The sequence below is a fragment of the Mirounga leonina genome, unplaced genomic scaffold, assembly GCF_011800145.1.
Source record: "Mirounga leonina isolate KUSES-001 unplaced genomic scaffold, KU_Mleo_1.0 Mir_53, whole genome shotgun sequence".
Classification (NCBI taxonomy): domain Eukaryota; kingdom Metazoa; phylum Chordata; class Mammalia; order Carnivora; family Phocidae; genus Mirounga; species Mirounga leonina.
This window is the reverse complement of record NW_023270807.1, coordinates 104,020,519-104,039,288: the sequence shown is the minus strand read 5'-3', so window position 1 is coordinate 104,039,288 and position 18,770 is coordinate 104,020,519. Positions and strand designations below refer to the sequence as shown.

Genomic DNA, 18,770 nt, shown 5'->3' with positions numbered 1-18,770 from the left:
CTCCTGAGGCTTCCATTTCTTTTTGGGCACCTTCAAGGGTGAGGCAGCTTGAATCTACCCCTCTGGTTTCACCAAAGGTAAGTCCAATCTTTCTATTGCACTTCACTTATTGTCAGCCAGGGGCCAGAAAACCTGCACACATATTCTCCGGGGTGAGCATATTCATCCTCATCTGACTTGTACAGACTTCCCCAAACCTGGATCATTCTCCTAGGGACACTTTTGAAACATGTCCTTTAATGTATGCAAACTGGAACTGAATTTAAAACATCAGCTGTGGTCTGATCTGTGTGGAGCAGGTCAGCACTGTCAAGGATCACCACCCATCTCGGCTTGAACTGCCTTTTGAGCCACGCAGGCGTCCCAGGGGTTACTATTAAGCAGGATCGCTTTATCTCACACTCGCCAACAGCTGAGTTATCTGGACACAGATATATAAAATGTTATACAAGATTTTAGTTCTCTCTTCCACCTTTGCATAACTTACTGGTTTAATTAAATGTGCACGCATGTGGGCGCCTGGATGGCTCAGTTGGTTAAGCGACTGCCTTCGGCTCAGGTCATGATCCTGGAGTCCCGGGATCGAGTCCCACGTTGGGCTCCCTGCTCAGCAGGGAGTCTGCCTCTCTCTCTGACCCTCCCCCCTCTCATGCTCTCTATCTCATTCTCTCTCTCAAATAAATAAATAAAATCTTAAAAAAAAAATGTGCACGCATGATATCCATTTCCTCATTCAAATCAGTAATAAGTTGATAAGGGCAAATCTGAGGTTAGAAATCTGTCTCCCAGAGACACCTGGGTAGCTCAATGGGTTAAGTGTCTGCCTTCGGCTCAGGTCATGATCCCAGGGTCCTGGGATCGAGCCCCACAACAGGCTCCCTGCTCAGCAGGGGAAGGCTTCTTTCTCTCCCTCTGCCCCTCCCCCTGCTTGTGCTCTCTTTCTCTCTCTCTCTCAAATAAATGAATAAAATCTTTAAAAAAGAAAGAAAGAAAAGAAAAGAAAGAAAGAAAGAAAGAAAAGAAAAGAAAAGAAAAAAGAAAAGAAAAAAAGAAAGAAAGAAAGAAAGAAAGAAAGAAATCTGTTTCCCAATTTGGACTCTTTAAATAGGCCAGCGCCAGTCTATAAGAGCGCTCAGCGAAGACTTCGCTGCCACAGCAAGGATACCTCCTCGTGGGGACCCTCCATGGCAGCCCTGCTCCTCCTTGTTCCCAGGTGTCCTTGTCCCCTGCTCCCCTCATTTTTGTCCTGGTGCTTCTTTTTGCATCCAGTCGGGTTTGCTTTTCTCCCTCTGAGCCAGGCTGGGCTTCTGATCTCCGCTCCACACTGTCCGACCACGGTGGGTCGAGAGGGTCTCCCCCAGGGCTCTACCAGGAGACTGGAGGCCATCCTCAAGCAGGCCCACCTCTAGGGTTGACACCAGTCCACGAACAGGTGCTCCAAGTGGGGTGGTACGAGCCAGCCAGGCTGCACCACCATCCAGGCCCTATGTCTCCACCCTTTCCATAAATACATTTTTAGCGACTTTCTCAGACACCTCACTCACATCCTGACACGGAGCATCTAGAACGTTTTTCATCTGCCAGTCAAACGACCCTCTTTAAAAGCTGCAATCTTATTTCTGGCAGGAATTGTTCTTAGTGAACCGAAGCTAGTGCCTTTGGGACACAGAATCCCCCACCCCCCTTTTTTTAACAGCTGACAAAACTTTTAATGAATTCTTTTCAGCATCATGCTGGGAATGATGACAAGTTCACTGGTACTACCTTTCTCTTTGCTTGAAAATCAAAACATCTGCCTCGTTCCAAGCATAGGCATCCCTTCTGCTCCCCACAATTTCTGGGTCTTACAGCAATTTTGAGGTCAACCTATAAATTCTTCTTGTTCCCAGGGATGCAATTTTTCAAGGCCAGGGCGACAAAGAAGAACTAGGGCCTTCTCGTTGTCCTCTGACCGTAGACTTTCCCCTCTAACGTAGAGATTGAGCTTTGTCTATTAAGATCCCGCCACGGCCCCGAGCAGTGGGCCTCTGCCTTCCTCACTGTTTCCACTCTTGAGCCACGCCGGAGAGACACCATTCCTTCTAGAGTATTTGACAGAAGCGCATCTCAAGCCAACCTGCAGCCCCCTGCCTGACTTTCCAGAGTGTTGTTCTACCCTTTCACGGTCACCTGGGACCGTGCATCTTCTCCTCCAAAGTGTCCTCTGCACAAAGACCTGGTTTCTTTCTCATCAAGATGAGGCTCATTTTGCATATATTAGCAGGACTAACTTATCAGGATAAGTCATTAGCAGGATGACTTTATCATCCCTCTTGGGTCAGCTTCCCTCTGTGAGAGTCTAGCCACTGAATTCACCCCTGCGCCCTTTGAGAGCTGTCTTCCCCAAACTGTCACAGTCCGAGTGGCAGGCCCACCACGCGGCTCAGTGCCAGCATCGCGCTTGCCCAGACACTTTGGAACCATGACAGCCACCCACTTACTTCCCGCGGGGCCTCCACCATAAATTGCCATCAGCGCTCTGGACACATAGGCATCAGTATCCCCATTTCTGCAGCGAGACTCAGAGAGATGAAGCCTGTGGCCCAAAGAAACCCAGTGCTGGCAAGATCGGGAAAAGCGCAGCGCTGGGGGACGCCGGAACGCAGATGCTTCCTCCAGCCTACGCGGTCTCATACTCTCTGAACAGTTTTTCTTTTCTAAATGTTCTAAATTTATTTTATTTTTTTTTTAAAGATTTTTTTTTAGAGAGAGAGAGAGCATGAGTGGGAGGGGCAGAGGAAGAGGGAGAGAAGCTCAATTGGACTCTGCGTGGAGTGTGGAGCCCGACGTGGGGCTCGATCCCACAACCCTGAGACCACGACCCCAGCCGAAACCAAGAGTTGGACGTCTAACCATTTGCGCCACCCAGGTGCCCCCTTTCCTTTTTTTTTTGTTTTTAAAGAGAGTTAACAACTGCTTTTCTAATGTTTATACATATTATTTCATCCTTTTCTCCAATTGCATTTTTAATTTTGATCTCTCTATTTTTTTGAGGTATAGTTGACATAAGATTATATTAGTTTCAGGTGAAAACCTTTCTCTTTTTGCAGTGTTTTATTCTATACATTCATGTATTCTATATGGCAAACAAACATCTTCTATACTTTTAGGAATAAAAAAAAATATGCCCAGATTCAGGACTATAGGTGATTTTATTTTTTCCATACTTACCTCTATCTTATACTTTTTTCTACTATATGCATTACTTGCATGATTTTTAAAGTAGAAATAATAATAGAAATAGAATCTGCATATTCTGAGACCCAATTTTATCTATAGATTATCTACACAATGGAACAGATACTCTTTAATATTTAGCAAAACTTTAAAAAATTACAAAAGGGAAGTTTTGCAAAATTAGGAGGTTCATGATTAGAATTTATTATAAAATTTTTATTATAAAAATAGGAGAAAGATACATTTGTTTATTTTTTGAAGAGGCACCTGGTCAGCTGGATTGGGTGCCTGGGGTGGGGAGTGGGGAGTGGCAGGTGTGTATTAACTTAGGTCACCCCTCTCTCCACACCAATGGTACAGGGAGTGAATGCTAATGTCTCCCCTTGAGCTATTTTGGGTTGACTGGCAGCTGCCTCCGGAAGTGGAGTCTAACTCCTGAAGGCCTTCTCTTCGCCTCCCCCACCCTATTTAACTCAACATGGGAGCAAATATAATTAATATAAATGGGCATAGAGTGGGCCTGGCCCCATATGCCTCAGTAAATTCATGAACTAACTAATGTGAATAGTTGGGGAGTTTCCCTAAATATTCTAACAACATATATAGATTATATGTGCATTGTACAAATCTCAAGTGCTCAGGCTGGAAGCATGCTCTTAAAGGAACCCTGGGCATTTCTTAGGCATGCTAAGGAACCTGCCCAAGGTCACACAGGTAGTTAATGACTAAAGAAGTCAAGGACTAAAATTTAAATACTATTTTTTAAAAACTTGCTGTAAATTGCTTTTTAGGTAAACTCCTGAGTTAATTTAAATAGCTAAATTCTAGTCAAAGCCAGGCTCAGTTTGGAAATCAGATGTTTACGGTAGATAGTACAAAGAGGAACATTTTTTCTCAGTTGAACCGTTATGTAGATATGCATATTTCATAGTTTTAAAGAGTTACATAGATTAATGGTTTGGTAGCTGGCTGAAATAATTCCATATTTTAAAAATCTGTAGGAGGCATCTGTTAGCAGTTTTGAGTTTCTACCGCAGACTAACAATTTGGTGATAGCAAGCTGTCTTCCAATTAATGTTCCAGAAAACATTTTATTTCAAGATTTTCAGAACCAGAGCCAAGATTTTTCTGGGATATCATTGTAGTTTTTGCCTTTTATAAATCTTTCATATCTAGGGTTAATAAGCAGCATGTCTTAAAAAATGTTTTGACTTTTAAGCTTAACTGAGACTCTTTAATAGGTGACCTGCCTTAATCTTTCCTAATGGATAAAGTAAAAAAAAAAACCACATAGAACCACACTCACATTATATTTACATCATTCCTTTCTCAGAATTATGCAATTTCTTTTGTGTTGTTTTTTTTTCCCCTTAGCAAACTTGGAGTCAGACTTTACACGGGTTCACCCTCCCAAAGAGGTTCATTTGGTTTTCTGAGGCTTGCTTCCCTGCCCCCCCACAGCCTTCTTTCTGTGAAATCACACCCCCTACCGTCTTCAAAAATCATGAGACTAACCTTCCTTACGAAGCCTTTCAGATGACTTCCTCTTAGCCGCCAGACCCGGATCCCATGGAGTCACATGCAACACACTGGGTATATATTTGGTTTCCAGGCTTTCCTGCCTTCTGTTACTATTACGCTCCGAGCTTCTACATGGATGACGGCATTTAATTTCTCTAGCACCCAACACAGTGTCTGGCCACTCAATTATCTGTTGGGTGAACAAATAAAACAAAACCTAAAGCCAAACCGATGACCAATATGTGCTCATTCTTTATAGTTACAAGTTTTCCTCTTCTTACTAATTCTTTTTTTTTAAAGATTTTTTTTTTTACTTATTTTATTGAGAGAGAAAAAGAAAGAGCATGAGTGGGGGGAGGGGCGGGGGAGAGGGAGAGAAGCGGACTCTGCTGAGCACGGAGCCCAACGTGGGGCAAGACAGGTGTTAAGGGAGCCTCGTGAATGAGAAATGGGCTCAGGTGTGATAATGGTGTAAGGCCGGTGTCGGGGCCAGGACTTGACCCCCAGTCTTCCAATGCTCTTCCCACTCTACCCCAGCTACCTGTGAAAATCCAGGCCCTGGGTGTGACGTCTGTTATAGAATGCCACTTCCCACCTTTGGTTTTTGGGAAACTATTTTTTTTAAAGATTTTATTTATTTATTTGACACAGAGAGAGAGAGAGCACAAGCAGGGGGAGTGGCAGGAGAGGGAGACGCAGGCTTCCCGCTGAGCAGGGAGCCCGATGCGGGACTCGATCCCAGGACCCCGGGATCAGGACCTGAGCCGAAGGCTGATGTCTAACCGACTGAGCCACCCAGGCACCCCTGGTTGTTAGGAAACTGTTAATGAAAATTACACACTACCTCCTTGCCCCAAACTAGAGAGATCATAGCTAAAATATGATTATTTGGAAAGCAGGAAGACAGAGTAATAAGAATTCCCACAGACAACTCACCACCTCCTTCCCTCCTCTGAGTGGCTGTTTCTCTCTAGAAGAATACAAAGAGAAGACCACCACATACACATCTGCCAGCCGACATTAAATCCATAGCCTGCGCCCCGCTCATGCTTCAAGCCCCCAGCCTCAGGGCTTTATCGTACTGGGTGCTTTCGCTCTACCAGTGAGTCCTCCCGAGGACCGCCTGTCCGTCCACATGGTGTTCTTGGCCAGCGCCCCACCAGCCCCCTGGGGGGAAGGGGAGTTACTGAGCCCGGCTCCTGGCAGAGGCTTCCTGGCCTCTCCCACCATCACCTGCCCCTTGTTCTGCTCCCTCATTATCTCCAACCTTGCTCCCTGCCCCTCTGGGCCCTGGGTCTGCATTCCACAAGGAAGGCGCAACAGCATTTAAAAAAAGAAAGAAAAATTCCCACCCCAAGCACAAACATGCACAATCCTACCACTGTTTCCACAGCCGAGTGGTTCTTCCTGTAAGGGGAGGAGGACATTTACTTAGTGCTCCCTTACACTTCATAAATACAGCCACGGCTAAGTTTTAATGTATATATAAATATTCAACCTAATTGAGCACTTATGAGGCTATGTGATGAATATTTTTAGCTAAGTATAATAAAGAGTGGTAATTTTAAATAGAATTTCCTTGGGGAGTACAAGGAATGTTCAGGAGCTTTCCAAAAAAAGCGTCTTTATCACTTGCTTGCTGCCAAGTGTCCTCCGCGCGGGGAATGCCCTCAGCCGTACTGGAGATCACTAACGGCTTGCGGGGCTTCGGCAACAGGTCAGAATGCGACCCACCTAGAAGGCAATCCAGGTCCCGTTTAGATTCTTGAAGAGTCATCAAATCCAATATATCCAAGATGCCTTCTGTTTGCTCCTCAGATAGGAATGTATAAACATACGCACACAAACTATATAAGTCTGATGTAAAATGAGAAATGAAATATCCCCCCAAGTAATTGTTGTCTAGAGCAATGTAGAGACCTAAGGGGGAAAAAAGTGATTGCTTCCAGATAGGGTTACTGAAGGTCAGCAGTGATCTTTTAAGGGAAAATTCAAGTTTGCTATGGTATTTTTCATCTTTCAAAGTGGAAACCATGCTCCTTCCTTTTAATAGGTAATGTCGAATGTACATTTTTCCCTGTCAGCCGTTGACCTCTCCTGAATATTCCACGGCTTTCCCTATGGGCCCGAGGGCATCCGAGTGATTCTCTGCCTCCTGTCCTCCCTCAGGTCAGGGCCAGCCTGTGGCTTGAGGAAGGGGGGCTTGGGGAGGGGCGTAGGGGGGCTCCTAAAATGTTACTTACAGAGACTGAAGTCTATAGCATGGAGGCGCCTTTGAAGAAACAGTCTGAACAAATTAATAGTCCTGAGTACTCAAAGTGCAAACAAGGCGCTGCGCTAAGACTCGACATACATGACCTCAGGCAATCCCCAAATGGCCCTCTGCGGAAGGCATTATTCCTGGAATTCCTGTTTCACACGAGGGAAGCTGGGCACAGACAATTCATTCTTCCCTGCCACCTCAACACTGTTCCGTGGGAGACACTGGATTTGAGTCCCACCAACCTCAAAGGCTCACGCTTTTCACGGGACCTAATACCTCCTATTTGACACGAAACAACCTTTGCAACTTAGTTTCAAGGAAAATCGACTTGCTACTGTTTTTATTCGACAAAAATAAACTTTCTTAATTACACTAGAAGAACTTCAAAGTGTTTTCAATAGAAAAGACAATTAAGCAGTGCACCTTCAGAAAGCCATTTGGTGTTGAGAGGGAAAATAATGGTACTCAATGTTCTACTCACGCAAGAAAAAGCCAAGGCCACAGCCAACATCCCTCTTCTGCCTAAAATTAAAGAGTTGGTCTCTTGAAAATCAACAGGAAAAAAAAAAGAAAAGAAAAGACAAACAGGCTTCAGAGTTATATCTGAATCTCTGGTTGTGTGAACTAACTTGGAAAGAAAACAGATGGCTTCCAGTCTACAACAAACATTAAATCTCAGTTATCTACAATGTTGAGAAATGGGAGAGTCCATGTAAGATAGTTGTTCAGAACTACAAATTTGCACATGGAACATAAATCCAACTCAGTCTATGGAGGCATATTTGGACACAGTACGATGCAACGCCGTTGGCTGGTTTTTGCGCCTCACGAAGAGATTTCGATCTCACCTCACAACGCAGAGCTCCCAGCAGTTACTGCTCACTGCTGTCATGGGTAAACACCAGAGGCTGGCTAGCCTAGCTGCTGGACTAGATGGTGGAGATTGCCTGCTCCACCAGGACAGCTTACCAGCTTCATCTCTGTACTAACTGTGGACTAGAACGATCAAGAATCTCAGAGAAGCGTCTGATATGAAGCTGAATTCATTCTCTGATGCATACATGGGCTTCAGAAGAGACCTGTCTGCATTCACAGAGACCAGGAGGAGTAAGCTGAACCCCTAGGCCTTGTCCTTCCGTCTGCTTGAAACACGTACACTCTCCACCAGCGCCTAGATGGCTTGATGCCCCCTAGCAACAAGACCCCGGACCACATCCGCCTTGCCCAATTGTCCTGGCCATGACCTCCTGGCCTGCCCAAACCGGTCATACTCAGCCTAGGTCCCCCAGTCCCATGTGCTCCTCCAAAACAGACCCGGTCACAACGGCCTTGGCCATTTAGGAGCCTCTGGTACCCACTTCCTGGTTTTTACCGGCTGTCTTTCAGAACAGCGGGAGATCCTGGGTAGGTACCTTTAAATCAGTCAGGATTTCTTTTCTTTTAATTAAAAAAATTCTTAAATGAAAACCTTTTTAAAATGATACAAGTCGGGGCGCCTGGGTTGTTCAGTTGGTTGAGCATCTGCCTTCGGCTCAGGTCGTGATCCCCGGGTCCTGGGATCGAGCCCCGCGTCGGGCTCCCTGCTCTGCGGGAAGCCTGCTTCTCCTTTTCCCTCTCCCTCTGCCTCTCCCCCTACTTGTGCTCTATGTCAAATAAATAAATAAATAAAATCTTTAAAAAATGATACAAGTAATATGTTACGATTGTGCAAATACTACCACGAAAGAATGACAGTCCCTCTGTTCCCTCCTGCCATTTAGCTTCTGAGACTTTCTTACACACACATACAAACATACCCTCTCTGGTGTTTTTTTCAAAAAAATCTACATACAGGATAATACTGTCTTGTAATTTGCTTTTTTTCCACTCAGCGGTACATTATGAACACCTTCAGACTCAGTGTATACAGACCTAACTCATGTTTACTGGCTGGATAGATCATCCCTATTCAGGTTTTATATATAAAATGCAAATAATGCATATTACAGATGCATTTGCTTGCACTCATGCAAGTATTTCCTTGGGCTTGATTCCTGGGTAAAAGGGAGTGCTGTACCCTTCCAGCTTTTTCTATAGAACCTGTAAATCAGGATTTCTTATAAGTACTTGACCAGTTGAATGGTTTGGGATGGAAATCATGAGTTTGTTTCTGTTCTCAGGTGTTCATCACAGTGGACATTCCGAGAGCCCCTGGGCAGGGACTGCGTGGTGCTCGCGCAGCATGTGCTGGGCATGCCAGACGCATAACTGATTCCGTGAGGTTCAAGTTCTTCCAGGTGTTTCCTCACTGAGTTTATGATCCAATAAAGCAGCATGCTAAGGCTATGCGGTTAGAGAGACTAACTCAGTGTGCAAACTACGAACAGCCAGACTACGTCTTTGCTTTACCAAGTAAGGTTTGACCGTGACCTGTGTACGCAAGTTGGACAGAGCCAGATGGGACAACTCCCGTCAGCAGCCTGGGGCCAGGGCCAGCTCCCTGCACTCACTGCTGTATCACCAGCGCCCCCTCCTGGCACCGGGCATCCGGCAGGCACTCCACAGATGTTTGTTGAGATAAATGTCTACCTCCAGGTTCAAAGCCATTCCAGGGCCTCAGCTATCTGCCGTCAATCCTCCTTCAAGACACCAGCAGGTTGCTATTTCTGCCTTCCCCTTCACAGTCGGGAGATTAACCTGCCGCGTTCTGACAACTTCCTTTCTTCCTTCTAAGTCGTTCAAATTTCATGAGTTTTTGAAGGACTTGTGACTACTGGAGTCATCTGATTTCACAGTTCAAAGTGTAAGGACAGTATCATCTATTGCCGATGGAAGAACATTTCAAGATGGAAAAGAAGGACTATTAATCATCACACTGGGACAACAGGCATAAACTGGGGATGTCTGGGGGCAAACGGGGACGCACAGTCATGCTCATTTTAAGTAGGCTGATAAAGGATCTCAGCTTAGCCAAAGTGAATTCCAATTCCATGTCCCGGACCTAAAACGAAGAAGGCTGGAGCAATTCTGAGAAGTTAAATATGACAGAGCAGGGCCCTGTTCTATTTCGGTTATGCCTCCAGAGGCCCAAGTGCTAAAGGGAGCGAGACCGGCAGATTCTAAGGGAACTGTGACAAGACTGCTTACAAAATAAGACAGTTTGCATTGAATGGAAGTATAAGATAGTTTTTAGAGAACTATGTTGTAAGATCCCCTCCTCCCCTAATATATAACTTTAGACTTCTCTCAGTAACCAGGCAAGATTCCTGGGCCAGCACCTTTCAGCCACAAAATTCCGTCTAGTCACCTCATTGTAGTTAAATTAAAGGAAGATTAAAAAGTCCGCAGAACATCGTTAGTTGCCATTTAAAACTTTGGAGTAGAAACACATTTCCCAAATTGCTTTTCTTTCTTTCTTTTTTTTTTTTAAGATTTTATTTATTTATTTGAGAGAGAGAGAATGAGAGAGAGCACATGAGAGGGGGGACGGTCAGAGGGAGAAGCAGACTCCCTGCCGAGCAGGGAGCCCGATGCGGGACTCGATCCCGAGACTCCAGGATCATGACCTGAGCTGAAGGCAGTCGCTTAACCAACTAAGCCACCCAGGCGCCCCCCAAATTGCTTTTCTATTTCTACTCAGTGGGTCTATTATTTTGGTCAGTCACATCACTCTGTAGGCAGGACTCTTACTTAAGGGAATAAATTCTAGCAAAATCCATCACACCTCAAATTTTTATTTATTTACTTTTCCTCACTGATTTCAATGATAAAGGTGGGATTTCTCCTACTGGAAAAATATGTTTCTCCTCGAGGAACAAGTAGAATCTGGTGGATGACTTTGCCGGATGATTCTTATCTATTATTTATTTGGATGAACAAAGTTTTACTGTTATGTCACTGGGCATAGGATGTCACTTATGTCTGTGCCCCACGATGGAGATGTTTACTGTTATCGTATTCAATAATAACGCCTGAAGGGAAGTTTGAATACAAAGGCAATGCTATTCTATAACTCCTACTTTTAAGAGCAAATTTTTAATGATAGGAAGTTCTGACTTCTGGGGAAAATGTTTATCATTCTGCCATATAAAACTACCTAGATAATTCTACCATACTTGGTTTGGAAAACCAGAGCATCAGGAAGAAAACAGGTAAATGATGTAAAAGATGTTGATAAAAATATACATATATATTTTATGAATAAAAAGTACAATACATGATATCATCATATGTCTATTTTATCAGCTTCTCTTGCATTGTTTTCTCATTTTTCTAGGTGTCTATGTATGAAGAGGTTAAGGGTAGTCATGTGCTTCTTGAGAAAAAGCCTCTTATAAATGATTTTATTAGTATTTCTAAAATGTTATCTATCTTTGTTGTTCACTGAAATATTTTAGAACCTCAAATTTTCTATTCCTGCATTCCTTGACAATCAGGGGGGCATGTCAAGTGAAATGGAGAAAAGGTCTTTTTATTTCTCTGTTAAAGATAATAAATATAAACCCTCCAACCAGGACATGTAATTTCAATTCAACAAATATTTACTGAGAACTAGACATAGCCTGGCACTTTGCTAAGCACCAGAGATAAAAAGCTGCATACCAGCAATATCTAAAAATTAGCTCATGGATATCAGCAGCCATAGGCATTATCATTACTGACATGCATGTGTGGAATTCCCCCACTTGCCCTACTAGCATTAATACACAAAATCTCTCACCTGATCATTTCTGTCTTGAACAATTATTAATTCTACTTAATAAGCCACATATACATGGGTTCTGCAAAAATGACATCAAATATATATCTTAACTAGATTTCAAAATTCAACAAATCAAACGTACAGCTATGTACCGTACGGAACCGCATTTGAGGAAGTCCTATTCCCCTAGCCCAAAATGTTCTCGAAAGCTACTTAAGACTGGGACTGTTCTGTCGTTGTTTGTTCGCTTTATTCCTTATTTAAAAGATACTGAATGCAAATGCCTTCGGCTTAAAATTTTAAAAAGATGTGGTTTTCTTTCATATTTAAATCGGCTACTCAAATCCAGATGCAATTTTGAAAGCAATGTCCCAACTGTCACATGCAGCTGTCAAATGCGGCTTAAGAAAATGAGAAAGATGATAAAGACAAGGCTTTAGGACGGAGCACGCGCGTCAGCTCTCGGAAGCTTTTAACTGGGGTGAAGGGACAAAATGATCTGGGGAAGCAGTGGGCACGCAGAGGAAGCTGGTCAGGGTGCAGGAATTTTAAATTCCTGTGACTAAAATCTCCCTACACATTCAATTAGGTCAAAACTTAATTTTTAATCACTAGAGAACTGGAACATTTTCTAGGCTGGAAGAACTCACTGGGTAGGTACTAATCCCATAAACGAACAGAACATGATATTCCTTTAGTTTGTCAAACTTAAATCAATGATCTTGAATAAAAATAGATTCTACATTTCATAGTCAACCAACTGTCATCTTCCTAAAATCTTTTACAGCAGAAGTGAAATCAGATGGAGATGGTTGTGTGTGATGGGGCTGAAAGAAAATAAAAATAACTTCAAACATAATTTGGTTGATAAAATATTTTTCAACAATGGAGTCCATTCTTTATCGATGCAGCTCATTTTAAAAGCTGTGTGTCGTGAATAGATCAATGCTGAGGGCAGACCAACTTCTGGGGACCCCTGCATGTCTTTCTCCAAGTTGTCACATGTGTGAGGCGGACATGAGCTCATTTATCTCATGCTGAGATCTACAGATGTGAGGAGGGGACCTAAAGATTTCTGAAGGGATCAAAGTGCACCATTTTAATTAGCAAGATCAAATGTTGTTTTACGCAAACAAAGTGAAAAAGACTAAATCTGAAAAGTGACAGAGCGTGGGCTCTGAATACACAGCCCGGGATTCTGAAGAGCAACTCCCATCACGGATAGTGAAGGAAGAGGAGACGAGCTCTCAGTAATTTTCTGGCATGGCCTTGGCTATAAGTCATCTACATCCAAAACATGGAGAGTGGACGTTAGGAACACAGGATTTATCATCAGACACCCTTGAGTTAGAACCCATCTTTTACCCAAATTTACTGTATAACTTGGGCTCGACTGCATGTTTTGTCTGTGAAGGGAAATAAGTAATAGGGTAAATAATTGATGTAAAGGGTCTAGTATAGCAGATAGTCAATACAGAATAATTATCACTGTTATTCGACAATTACAGTGACAACCACACAATGCTCAATTATGCCAACACGCCACGATTCTGGGAATGAGAAGGAAGGAGAAGGAAAAGTGAGACAACGGTTCCAGGTTATCTAGAGTAGTCCAAGGAGACCAAGGCCACTGGTGAAACCACTACACATTCTAGGACATCAAGCCATCAAAGCAATGTCTTGGCTCTACCACGATTCTAGGTTTCTAATCCATTAGGGATGCAAGAAAAAACACAGGATGCCCAGGTAAGTTTGAATTTCAGACACACTTATACTAAAAAAATCATTCATTATTTATCTGAAATTCAAATTCAACCAGGTGTCCCATACTTTTCTTTGCAAAACCTGGCAACTCCATTTCTACTGCCTCTTTTCCCTTCACTTAATTCCCTTATGGGGGGTCTGGGGAAATTCTCTTTTATTTTCAATTCCCAGAGACGGAGAATGGGGTTTCTAGAAGTGCGACAAGCAGCACCATTCATTTACAAAAGTTTCTTACGTTTCCCCAAACTTCCAAGGAATTTTTACCATGATGTCACCTGATGCTCATTCTAAACAGCTGGGATCTGTACTCCCGCCTTATAGATGAAGAAACCAAGGCAGAGGTGGGCTGTCATCAGCCTGGCAAGTGCTGCTAAACTAAACTACTATAGTCCTTTGCACATAATCAGATTCCACATATCTTCCCTCTACCCAGAGGATGTGAGAAAGTTTTAATTTGGCAACCTAAGAGTCCATTGATAAGTGAATGGAGAAAGAAGATGTGGTACATACATACAATGGGATATTACTCAGCCATAGTAAAAAAAGAAACCTTACCATTTGCGACAACATGGATGGACCTAGAGAGTGTTATGCTAAGTGAAATAAGTCAGAGAAAGACAAATAAATACCTTATGATTTCATTTGGATGTGGAATCTAAACAACAAACAAATAAAATAGAAACAGACCCAAAGGTAGAGGAAACAAATTATTGGTTATCAGAGGGGGCAGGGGTTGGGAGGGCAGGCAAAAAGGGGATTAAGAGGTACAAATTTGCAGTTATAAAATAAGTAAGCCATGGGATGTAATGGACAGCACTAGGAATATAGTCAATAACTTTATAATAACTGCAGGGTGACAGAATGTAACTGGATTTACTGTGGGCATCATTTCATAATAACGAAAGTATAGAATCACTATGATGTACACCTGAAACAGGATACTGTATGTCAATTAGACTTCAATAAAAAAAGTTTTATTGTGCAGTATGGAACAAAGCACATTAAACATGCTTTTCAAATTCCCTTCTTCTCCCCAGTATGACACACTAGAGTTCTTATTCATGGACTAGATAATCTGTCAAGTGCCTACCAGCTCCAGTTTTCTTTGATCAATGACCCATAAAAGTTGCTACATCCCAAGGCTAATTTTTTCAAGAATCTCCAACAGAATCCATACCTCCAAACTCAGCCTCACAGCCTGCTCTCCCTCACACTCCATCACGCAAGACAAACTCTACTACACCAGAGGCTGTGGAGTCCCCTACAGCTTGTCAGAGGTGTCACAACAACCAACAACCACGGTGCTTGTCACCTGCAATACCGTAGTGCGTTCAGCATCAGCCTCCAGGTCACCTGGGGATGGCAGAGAGCTGGCTCTGCTCATTGACTCGCCGGTCACCCACCCGACTAGAGCCAGTTCTGTGAAGGCCGTTTTGGCTGCCCTCTGCACAAAGCAGCCTCCTTTTCCTCCAGAGACCTGTCTCTACCCCTGCCTCTTCAGACAGACTGAGAATGCGCAAACCATGAGCCCTAATGCCCTCAAAGATTATTCTTACTGCTATGTCCTTCTGGTCCTTGCTGCTGCATTATTTCTTGAATGGCTGCCTTTTTGCTCTATACTTTCCTACAGGTTTATGTGCAATAATAAATAAGGTGGCAGAAGGGGGGGTTGGGCAAAATGGGTGAAGAGGAAAGAGAGACACAGGACTCCAGTTATGGAATGAGTAAGTCATGGGAATAAAAAGCAGAGGGTAAGGAATACAACGATCTTGTAAGAGCCATGCAGTGGGACCAATCGTAGCTCTACCTGCAGTGAACATGGCATCATGTATAAACTTGCCAAATCACTAAGTTACGTACCTGAAACTAATGTAACATTGTGTGTCAGCTATACTCCAAGTTAAGTAAACAATCATGATTGCAGAGGCTGTAGCTTTTCTTGGCTTTAACTCCTATCCAGCACATTCTATTATACATATCTTGTAAAATGCATGCTTTTCTGAAAGTCAAGTCCTGCTAAAAAGAGAGACTTTAAATCTAAAGATACCTCCCCATTCCATTTATCTCGGTACTTTTAGGACACTTTCTCTGAAGAATGAATATTAACAAGTAGGACCTGGTGCTCCTAATGTCTGTGGTTCTAACATCTTTTTCTCTGGAATCGAGATAATAATGAAAATAACAATCGCTACCACGCGCCAGTCCGATTCTAAATGTCATGTCGCACTCTCAAGTGCTGTTATAAATCCTCTTAAACAGATGAAAAAACAGAGTAACTGAGTGACATGCCCAAGGTCTCACGACTAGGGGCCGCCCAGTGTCAGAAGAAGAAACAGAGCAACTAAGGAACTTGTCCAATGTCCTAGAGGAGCCTGGCTCCAAAGCTATGCTCTTCACCTACATGTTATCCTAGCACCCTAATTTAAAATAAAACTCTTTAGGGCGCCTGGGTGGCTCAGTCGGTTGGGCGACTGCCTTCGGCTCAGGTCACGATCCTGGAGTCCCGGGATCGAGTCCCGCATCGGGCTCCCTGCTCGGCGGGGAGTCTGCTTCTCCCTCTGACCCTCCTCCCTCTCATGCTCTCTGTCTCTCATTCTGTCTCAAATAAATAAATAAAATCTTAAAAAAAAAAATAAATAAAATAAAAAATAAAATAAAACTCTTTAGCTAAAGTTTTACATGAAGTATATACATCTGGGCAGAAGGGAGAGGGTATGATGGGGGGAAAAATGCTGAAAAGTGATCTAACTAGTAGTCTCAGCTATTTCCTGAGCATCCATAACAGAATTATTGACAAAACCTGTCTGTATTGATACCATGTCATTCTGGAAAACTAGAATGTTAGGAAACTAATGTTTCACCTCTGATAGTCTTATTTATTAAACTTATAAAATGCATAGAGAACACTGAAAAGTCATGAAAATTGTATTACATAAAAACAAAACCCTGTAACTTAGACTTACAAAATAGATCGTAATATATTCCAGCAGAAGTTTCCTCTGTCGCCTAGCCACTGGGCCATATGGACAAATTTATTTATTTATTTTTAAAATTTTATTTATTTATTTTTAAAATTTTATTATTATTTTTAAAGATTTTATCTATTTATTTGTCAGAGAGAGAGAGAGCGCACAAGCAGTGGGAGCGGCAGGCAGAGGGAGAAGCAGGCTCTCTGCTGAGCAGGGAACCTGATGCAGGACTTGATCCCAGGACCCTGGGATCATGACCTGAGCCAAAGGCAGACGCTTAATCAACTGAGCCACCCAGGCATTCCAACAAATTGATTTAATTCAATGCTCTGAATTCACCACTCAAAACAGATGCTAATATAATGGAGAGAAATATACAGAACGAAGGCCTGCCTCCTTCTCTGATGGCTGGCTCACTGAACAGTTAAAATATAGTCTCATGGGAGAAATATCCAGCATCATACTGTACCATGTGATGTTCTATAGCAGGAAGTTATGTGTGTGTGTGTGTGTAGGGAAGGGGTATTCACATACAGGACTAGTTTAAAACTGTGAGTGCAGATATCTGGTTATTAATAAAGTGTGTTCTTTCAAGGAATATCTCAGTAAACATTGCATTTAACACCCTTTGCCTAAGAAATACACGGCTGTCCAGTTAATGGAGAAGAAATTCTAGTTTGTGGCCTTTTATCTATTCTAGGGAATCTCCCCAACTCCTCCTCTAAAGAAATGCCAGATGTTAGACAACACACTGGATAATAATCCCCACCCCCCCAAGTTCATATGTATCTGTAATACACTGTGGCAAGCTGGAACCAAAATGTCTTATTATAATTGATTTATCCCATCTACTAAGAGGCAATGATTATGTGGATAACTGCTTAGGGACATAGAATTTAAAAGTATATAATGAAAATAAAATTTTAAAATACTTACTGGTCTTACTTTTCAACACCGAATCCATACCTATAAAAATGTCTATATATTTATGTGCCAGATATTGTTTCTCTCACTCAGAATTGGTATATGGGTAATAAATTTTTATTATACAGAATTTGAAAGTTAATAGGTCTTTTACATAAATGACCAGGTGATTGTTTTAAATTTTTTAACTGGGTTGAATTCAAATGCCTTATAAATGACCTAATAGATTTTTGATATAAAATGTTGTAATAAGGGCACCTGGGTGGCTCAGTAGGTTAAGCAGCTGCCTTCAGCTCAGGTCATGATCCCAGAGTCCTGCGATCGAGTCCCGCATCGGGCTCCCTGCTCTGCGGGGAGCCTGCTTCTCCCTCTCCCTCTGCCTACTTGTGTTCTCTCTCTCTCTGTCAAATAAATAAATAAAATCTAAAAAAAAAAAAAGTTGTAATATATTAGAATGCTATAAATTGTTTAAAAAAAAAAAAACCTTGCGTCTTGTGATTTTCACTGAAACTAGAGCATTTAAATGTAAAAAAAGGTGTCAATATGAGTCATTAAAAACAGCAACTGAAATGTGATTATACATTCCACAGGAAAAGTTCCAGAGCAAAGTATTACATCAAAAGAAGGAAACTCATTGAATATGACAACTTAAAGAAAAAAATGAAAAAAGCTTAGATCATTAAAAATGATATACACATCTGGTTTCTTGATGTCCTTAAGTGAGGGTTAGAGAAAACATGGAATAAACCATTTTGATCCTAAGAGAACAGTCAAGAACAGAATAAAGTCTGAGAATTCAGCTACCATATCCCGGCATGGTTTCTAGAAAAATGAGTGTGTGTAATAACAGCAGCTTGAGTATTTACTATGTTCTAGGTACTATTCTAAGTACTTTACATCTACTAACTTAATTACTCCATCCTGCAGGTGCTATTCTCAGCCCCATCCTACAGAAGAAACGGAAGTACAGAGGTGGGTAACTGTAAGATAACCTCAGGATTAGCAAGTGGCAGAACCAGGACTCAAATCCAGGCCATCTCCATGCAGGATCCGTATTGTTAGCACTGCAGTCTGCACTGAGCGCCGAGGACTAAGAACGCTAGCACGGAGGGAATCTGCGAAAGCATCGAGCGCAATATTCTCATTCTACAAACGGAGGCCCAGTCACACTGGTCTATGCTTGCTCCATTCACAACATTCCTTATCGCCGTTTACAACCCCCTTCAAAGTACCCTGCATCATTGTGCAAGGCTAGTTTAAGGTTTACAGATCTGCTCTGACTCTCCGGTCGGGGCGCCGTGACAGTTTCATGACAAATGTGCATTTGTTTAGTTCTTGGATGCCCCTCTGTTACTATTAGCAGACACAGCTGCAGTGGTCGCTTCATAAAACAATGTTATCCTGTGAAATATTTTGTTGATAAGCTCAGAGA

At 42.5% G+C, this 18,770-nt stretch overlaps 1 protein-coding gene across 5 annotated transcripts in view; it reads right to left on the bottom strand.

The window, feature by feature from the left end:
• The window catches only part of SCAF8 (SR-related CTD associated factor 8), a 184,640-nt gene that overhangs the window by 51,701 nt on the left and 114,169 nt on the right, over positions 1-18,770 (bottom strand). The window contains exon 21 of one of the 5 annotated variants that reach the window (XM_034991073.1): positions 4,654-4,927. The exons of the other annotated variants lie outside the window; for them this stretch is intronic. The gene's annotated coding sequence lies outside the window, so the exon portion shown is untranslated. Of the gene's footprint in view, positions 1-4,653; positions 4,928-18,770 lie in introns of those variants that run through there. 5 annotated transcript variants of the gene reach the window in all.